This window comes from Nannospalax galili, unplaced genomic scaffold (assembly GCF_000622305.1).
Source record: "Nannospalax galili isolate Female #2095 unplaced genomic scaffold, S.galili_v1.0 scaffold302, whole genome shotgun sequence".
Lineage (NCBI taxonomy): Eukaryota > Metazoa > Chordata > Mammalia > Rodentia > Spalacidae > Nannospalax > Nannospalax galili.
This window is the reverse complement of record NW_008350120.1, coordinates 6,072,415-6,080,632: the sequence shown is the minus strand read 5'-3', so window position 1 is coordinate 6,080,632 and position 8,218 is coordinate 6,072,415. Positions and strand designations below refer to the sequence as shown.

The window sequence follows — 8,218 nt, the reverse complement described above, 5'->3', positions numbered from 1 at the left end:
CTGTAAGAAGATAGGGGCTTCTCTCTCTTTAAGGAGCGTAGGAGTCTGAATCATCAAGGGAGTAAAGGGGTTCCCATCCAACCAGATATGAGAACCTAATAGCCCTGGAAGAAGATTGACTACATACAGACTGTCAGAAAACAAATTCATGGGCTCACTTATCTTTGTTCATGCTAAAGCAATGGCCATGAGTTCCTTGAATTGAGCTGAGCCATCATGTGTGGACATATCTTTTTGGTTTCTCATCTGCCCCCAGGTATACTATCAATGCAGCTCCAAATCTGCCCCCATCAGTGAAAACATTGTAGGCTTTTACTAAGGGCTCCCTCGGCCCGGGATTTGGCGAGTGCTGCCACAGCTGGGGCTGTAACACTCGGTGGGGGGGGGGGTGGATCCCGCCGCCCACGGGATGGATGGGATGGGCGCCCTCCCCCCCCAGCCACCTTCCCTGAACCGGGCCTTCCCAGCTGTCCTGGAGCTGGTCGCAGCACACTGCCAAAGATGGTTTGTTTTTGTTTTGTTTTGTTTTGTTTTAAATGTGCCCGGCGGCTGCCACCAGCTGGGGGACGGTCCTCCGCCCAGCTTTCGCGTGGGCCCCTGACTTGCGCGCGTGTTAGTTCAAGGTGGGTGGGGTGGGGAGCTTTCACAGCCCACCCACACGCCCCACTCCACCTCGCCCTTCTGAAAAAGGCATCCGTGGGTCCTGTTTTCATGGGTCCCGGGAGGCTCTGAAGCTGGCCAGGGCACGCCTGAGGTGCCGCTTGTTACTTTGGCTGCTTTTGGATTCACTTCTGTTGCATCTCTGCCTTCTTCCTCAAACCTTTCCCATGATGCCCATGTATCCCCAGTAAAAACATTAGCCCTAAGTAGCCAGGGAGCCAAATGAACAGCCTCTGCCCAAACCTTTTGAGCTACGAGATCTGACAGATCCAATCCCCTGCTTTTAAACATATCTCTCAGTGCTTTAAGTGCCGGGTCCTCAGACTTAAAAGTTGCGTTACCCATCTTTCGGGTATTGCTTGCCCCGAACTTCCCGACTGGCCCCAATCCCTTATTTTTCTTCTTTTTTTTCTTCTTTTCACCTTCCTTCGAGAGCCACACTGGGCGCCAGTTGCGGGGGTTCGAACCAGCGACCCCCACGCAGTGATGATCGGGGATGAGTAAGCATGCCGTTCACCAGCCCACGCCGCCCCCAGTACCAGGGACAATCAGATGCAACAGGGAGCCTAGTCAAGCAGGGACTCATTTATTGCAGGTGTTGCAGAGCTTATAAAAGCACCTGGAACACCCCCCCACCTCCCCACCTCCCCGAGGATGTATCTTAAGGATGGTCACACGCTGATCATGCAGTCCTCAGCAGTGTAAGTATCCTTCAGACTTTTCAAACAATTCAGGCCACGCCCCAGCAACTTCCTCTCGGACCTCTGCAAGGTGGGGCCTTTAGGTCCCCACACAGATCTATAAGCTCCATGACTGTAGCCTGCTAAACCGCACTAGGGATGGGGATTCTGGAAAGGAAAAGTACAGTATCTCATCAGAACACTAATTATTCTGTTCATCTCTTTCTCATGGCTCAAGATGAATCCACTTGGGTGGGGGAGGGGTTCCTTTGACAGATGATTGACCTGCTCAACTGGAACGTCAGGTCTCTACCTAGGCCAGAGATTCAATTCTCTTGAGAAGAAGGAATTTTCTCTTAAGAGACCTTTATTGCTACTGTAACATAAGGTCTGGTGAAATTTCCAAGACAGGCCTTGATCTCATGGAGCCTTGAGCTTCCTATCCTCTTACCTTAATCTCCTGTTACAGGAATACACCACCACATCTGGCTTTCTTTTGTGTCTGTAGTGTTAGGGCTCGAACCCAGAGCTACCCTCATGCCAGGCACATACCCTGCCACAGAGTTGTACTCCAGCCCCCAGCCCTGCTGTTAGAATAACTAGAAAAAGAAACATCTCTTGAAGGAAAATTTCAGTCAACAAGTGTACACAACTCCCGAGAGATGGGATTTTAATCAAAGTGTGAAGAGCATGAACCCTCCCCAGGAAGTCCCTTTCATTTTCTTTCAAGGCCCTAAGCAGAGACCATTCTACAGTGACACTGTGGTGGCATAGGCCTTTAGTCCCAGCACTTGAAATTCAGAGGCAGAGGCAGATCTCTGTGAGATCAGGCCAGTTACATACTGAGTTCCAAGCCAGCTGGGGTTACTAGGAGAACTTGACTGCAAAAAAACAAAACAAAACAAAAAAAGGGGGGCTTATGGCATGCTGGACTCTATTGTCCAGAACAGAGAAGAGGTTCCAAGATAACACCAGTGAGAATTGGGCAAGGACGCCCTCACCCAGATCCAGTGAGAATTGGGCAAGGGCGCCCTCACTCACCCAGATCCAGATTACTTGGCACTCAGGAGGAGGAGGTGTTTGGTCTTGCCCTGCAGAGTTCAAAAGGCCAACAAACTTCCTGCTGGAGAGTAAGAAGAAAAGTGAGTTCACTGTTCTTGCACCTCTGGGGTCAGCTGCCCCTCCTCAGCCCAGAGAAATGACAAGCAGACCAAAGACCTGTGTACCCCACCTGTGAGGCAAAACCCTCCAGAATGGCTGCGGGTCTCCTTGCTTTCACTCCGCTGAGGGTCCTCCCACACCTCCCCTTCTGTGAAGTGTGGAATTGGGGCAGTTCTTTTCAAATGACTTTCAACCCTATGAAACGGCTCTTCAGACTGAAATGAAACCTATGGACACAAGACTCCCTGCCTCCCCATCCTCTCACCCCATCCCCCACCATGAGCAGGAACCAAGGAGCTGGACCTAGTGACATGTGGAATATGCATGTGCTCACACACTCCAGTGCATGGCAGGGGCACTCTGCTGACCCCTTTAACACAAGAATCCATTGAGGTTGCACAGAAAGACTAGGAAAGTGAAGGATGTTGGGAGGAAACGGCCAGGAGTCTGGTTGAGTCAGGAACTCCAGCACAAGGGGGCTGGAGAGAAGGGTCAGCATTTGAGTGCACTTGCTCCACAATCATGATGACTGGAGTTCAGGTACCAGGCATCCCCACAATGCCTGCAATTCGAGCTCCCAAGGAGGAGGGGGTGGAGATAGAAGGATCTTTGAGGCTTGCTGGCTTCCAGCCTAGCAAAGATGGTGTGAATCTCAGGTTCAGGGAGAGATCCTGTCTCAAAAAACGGGTCCTCTTAAGGCCTCCATGTGCATGTATACACACACACACACACATAAATAAATAAATAAGGCAGGGTTTGGTGGTACATGCCTTTAATCCCAGCACTTGGGAAGCAGAGGCAGACAGATCTCTGTAGGTTTGAGGTCACTCAGGGCTATGTAGTGAGATGCTGTCTCAACAAAAAAGCAGAGACTGGAGAGATGGCTCAAGGTTAAAAGCACTAGCTGCTCTTGCTGGGGACCCAGATTTGGTTCCCAACAGCAATTTGGTGGCTAACTTCATTTGTAACTCCAGTTCCAAGGGATCCAGTGCCCTCTTATGGCCTCTGAGGGCATTGCATACACATGGTGCACTTACATGAATGCAGGCAAAACACTCATACATGTTTAAAAAAATAAATAAAAATTTAAAATAACTAAATCTTATAAAAAATAATCCCAGCTCAATAAACATTCATTATGAAACTTGCCCACATATTCCTTTTATGAGAGGAATTTTTAATCAGCTGTGCTTAAGGCCTGAATATGTGTGGCCGTAACTCCTTTGCCAGATGTAAACCTGAAATTTTCTGGAATCTCCAAATCTCTTTCTTTTTCTTTTTCTTTAAGACAAGGTCCCATGTATCCCAGGCTGGCTTTGAACGCATCATGTCACCAAGGATGGTCTTGAACTTCTCATTCCTCACCTCCTTCCTCCCAAATTCTGGGATTACAGGTATGTACCACCAAATGCAGGGTTTATACACATCAGAAATCCAGCCCAGGGCCTCCTGGATGCTAGGCCAACACTCTACCACTGAGCTACATCCTCGGCCCCAAGATACAAGTTTTCGTTTACAGTAAAAAATCTTAACTTTTCCTGCAACCCTTGCTACCAAGGGTTTTACCTTATTAGCATTTATCTTACCCAAGGTACCTCAGAAACCACCCCACGATCTCATTAAGTTCCTTAGCAACCATTGGAGATGTAACTTTAGAAACCACAGAAATTGTACATCAGGCCGCTGTAAAGACCTGACTACTCTTGAGAAGTCCACGCCCACATCTGGGTGTCCTATCCTTTCCCTGAGCAACTATTAAACCCCAATGCTCAAATCTATGCTAAATCTCTTCTTAAGAATCTCCAGTTCTTCCTCATACTGGCTGGTCCTGAAATTCTTCTCTGCAGGGAAGTCAAGATTTCCAGTTTTACCTGAGTAGAGTTCTCTAAGAGGAACTTCTTAGGCTACTGCAGGCACTAGCATGAGCTCTGTCTCAGCCCATGACTGCCCACAGATGAGCTGGGAGACCCTGTCGAAAAAAGACTAAAAAAAATTATATCAGGGAAACCAGGTCCAAGAACTCATCCGACACACCAAGCCAAGCGTGGGTATAACTCCCTCACCTGGATCCCATAAAGTGATGGACACCTACCAGTGTGATGGCCCACACCAACCTGTCATCTTGCAGGGAGATGATCTTCTACTCCAGCTGTTAGGGGAGCAGAAAATCACACTGCTTTAACTCTTCTAGAAAGTGACTCAGTTACCCAGCATCCCCAGGCACCGAAGCCTCCTAACCCACTATTGCTCAGTGAAATGTGCTTTGATTTTCCTTTTCTTTTTTCTTTTTTACATCCCTTGGGGATTGGACTCAGTTGCCTCTGGAACAGACCAGCCTCTCTGGATCCTGCTTTCGGGAGTTTCCATGGAAAGAGGAAGCTCACAGATTAGTGTCCAACATCTGAAAATTAGTCAACATGGTTCCACACTTTGTAGCATCGGAACCATACAGGGAAGATTAGCATGGCTTTCAATGCAAATTCATGAAGCAGTCCATATTTTTAATAATAATAGAGGACATGAGGGGCTGGAGAGATGGCTCAGTGGTTAAGAACACTGAATGTTCTTGCAAAAAACCCTGGTTCGAATCCCAGTACCCATATGGCAGCTAACAACTGTCCGTAACTCCAGTTCCAGGGGATCCAACAGCCTCTTCTGTCCTCCTCAGGCACTGCATAACACAGGTGCACTTACTTACATGTGGGCATAACACATACACATAAAATAAAAAAATAAAAAAATAAAAAAAAGAGCACTGACTGTACTTGCAGAGGACACAGGTTCAATTCCCAGCACCCACATGGAAGCTACAAACTGTCCTTAACTCCAATTCCAGGGGAATTCTGACCTCTGTGGCATTGTGCAACACAGGTGTACTTACTTACATGCAGGCAATACACTCATACACATAAAATTTTAAAAAGTAAATAAAATATTTTAAAAAATAATAATAGAGGACATGAAATCAGGTGGGAGGGTAGTAAGGGGTGAAGATGAGGGAGGGGGTCTGAATATGATCAAAATACATCCTGTGAAAGCCTCAAAAATTCAATAATATTTTTTTTTTAAAAAAAAGCCTAAGGGAGCCTGGCATGGTGGTACACACCTGTCTGTAATCCTGGCACTGGGTAGGCAGAGGCAGGCAGATCTCTGTGAGTTCAAGGCCAGCCTGGTCTACATAGTGAGTTCCAGAATAGCTGGGGCTACAGGAAAACCCTGACTCCAAAAGATCAAAAATAATAAATAAATAAATAAATAAATAATAAGGGGCTGGAGAGATGGCTCAGCAGTTAAGAACACTGGTTATTCTTACAGAAGACCCGGATTCGAATCCCAGCACCCACATGGCAGCTACAACTGTAACTCCAGTCCCAGGGGATCCGACAGTCTCTTCTGCCTCCTGACCTCCGTGGCCATTGCACGACACGGGTGCATTTACCTACATGCAGGCGATACACAAATACACATAAAATTTTTTAAAAATAAATTAAAAAACAAAAATAAAATATAAATATTTTTAAAAAGAAAAAATTATGACTAAACTGGGTAAGACAGTGCACATCTTTAATTCCAGGTTGATCCCAGGATTTAGGAGGTAGAGGAAAGAGAATCTCTTCTGAATTCATGGCCAGCCTGGTCTATATAGAGTTCCAAGGCCAACCAGAACTAAAGGACGAGACCCTGTCTTAAAAAACAACAACAATGGGCTAGAGAAATGGCTCAGTGGTTAAGAACACTGGTTGTTCTTGCAGCACCAGCACCCACATGGCAGCTAATAACTGTCCGTAACTCCAGTTCCAGGGGATCTGATGGCCTGTTCTGTCCTCTGCGGGCATTGCATGACACAGGTGCATTTACCTACATGCAGGCAATACACTTATACACATAAAATGAAAATAATAAAATATTTTTTTAAAAAAACAGCTGGGCGTGGTGGTGCACGCCTTTAGTCCCAGCACTCAGGAGGCTTTGTGGATCTTTGTGAGTTCAAGGCCAACCTGGGCTCCATAGCGAATCCAGGCCAGCTGGGGCTACAGGGAGACCCTGTCTCAAAAAAGTCCAAAAAGAAAAAAGAAAGAACAACAACAACAACAACAACAACAAAACCTCATCTTTAACGGAAATAATAATAAAATAGTTTATTCACCTGCCCAGTGACACTTGGGAGACCAGGCCGGAGAATCGAAAGTTCAGGTCTCTCTAGGCTACAGAGCCAGACTGATGGGACACTGAGGAGGGTAGGCGATAGGGCTTGCTTCTGGGTCTGAGACTGTGAGCTGACCAGATGAGAGGAGAGAAGGCCTCTGGGAAAAACAACAAAGCCAGTCACCCCAGGTTTCAGTGGGTCCCACAAAGCCCTCCCTGAGGAGCACAGCAGGGAACCATCAGCCTTAATAAGTTTTTCAACTTCCTAGCAAGCCACAGATTTCTACATTAAAAAAACAAAAAACAAAACTATGCTTTTATTTGTATGAGTGTTTTGCCTGCATGTATGTAAGTGCATCCATGTCATGCAGTGCCCATAGAGACCAGAAGATGGTGTTGGATTCCCTGGAACTGGAATTATGGATGGTTGTTAGCTACCATGTGGGTGCTGGGAACCGAACTCAGGTCCTCTGCAAGAGTAGCAAGTGCTCTTAACCACTGAGCATCTCTCCACTCCCCCTTTATACATGTCTATAATTGTAACAAACTGAACTGTGTGTGGGTAAGGGATGCCTGGGAAAGCCTCTATTTCCTGAAGGAACCCACCTCACCCAGGGACGCAAGGGGAGCAGAGATGGTGGATGGAGATCATGCCAGGGGTGGACTTGGCCTCTCAGCTGCTCCTCTGTCCTCTGCTCTGGAGAGTGAGTTTACCTCCATTTTTGCTTTCTCATCTGCTAAAATAAACATTGATTACAGCTGGGTGTGGTGGTGCACACCTGTATTCTTGGAACTCGGGGAACCAAAGGCAGGTGGATCTCTGTGAGTTCAAGGTCAGCTGGGGATACCTACTGAAATCCTGTCTCAAAAAAAAAAAAAAAAAAAAAGGGCTGGAGAGATGGCTCAGCAGTTAAGAACACTGACTGTTCTTGCAGAAGATCCGGGTTTGAATCCCAGCACTCACATGGCAGCTAACAGCTGTCCATAACTCCAGTTCCAGGGGATCCGACAGCCTCTTCTGTCCTCCGTGGGCATTGCATGACACGGATGCACTTACCCACATGCAGGCAATACACATAAAAATAATAAATAAAAGATTTTTTAAAAAGAAGAAAGAAAAGAAAAGGTTAGAAATCAATATTTTTACATTGGGCCTCAGATGGCCGGCTCTAGCAGAGGGAAAACTAACCCTTTTCTGGAAGTGTCAGGCCACCACAGAGTGCTCAGCTTCAGGGTGCTGGAGGCCAGCGCTCACCTAAGTGTCTGAACACATTCCTATTTACCTACTCACTACACAGGACACTGTCAGGTCAGATAAAGAAGTCCAGGTACAGGGCTCCTTGAAATGGTTTTGGCTTTCCATCTACAATGCTCTGCCCCACCACTCCACAATCGTGATGCTCTCTCTGTTAGTCAAGGTCAAGCAGTCAGCAGGCGAAAAGAAGAAAGATGAACAGAGAAGGGAACCTGGGGCTGTCAGGGAGCCCTGGTGGGGGTCTGGGTGTGCTGGTGGAGGTGGGGGAGCGCTGGTGGAGGTGGGGGAGCCCTGATGGAGCTCTGGTGGAGGTGGG

At 47.2% G+C, this 8,218-nt stretch overlaps 1 long non-coding RNA gene across 4 annotated transcripts in view; it reads right to left on the bottom strand.

Moving 5' to 3' along the window:
- Positions 1–1,314: 1,314 nt before the first annotated feature.
- LOC115072728 overlaps positions 1,315–8,218 on the bottom strand; it is a 12,720-nt gene continuing 5,816 nt past the window's right edge. The window contains exons 2-6 of one of the 4 annotated variants that reach the window (XR_003851752.1): positions 7,254–7,384; positions 6,649–6,805; positions 4,616–4,650; positions 2,382–2,463; positions 1,315–1,508 (exon numbers count right to left, since the gene is read on the bottom strand). This is a non-coding gene — a long non-coding RNA (uncharacterized LOC115072728). Of the gene's footprint in view, positions 1,509–2,381; positions 2,464–4,593; positions 4,651–6,648; positions 6,806–7,253; positions 7,385–8,218 lie in introns of all 4 variants that reach the window. The other 3 variants (XR_003851753.1, XR_003851751.1, XR_003851754.1) reach the window with 3 other exon arrangements.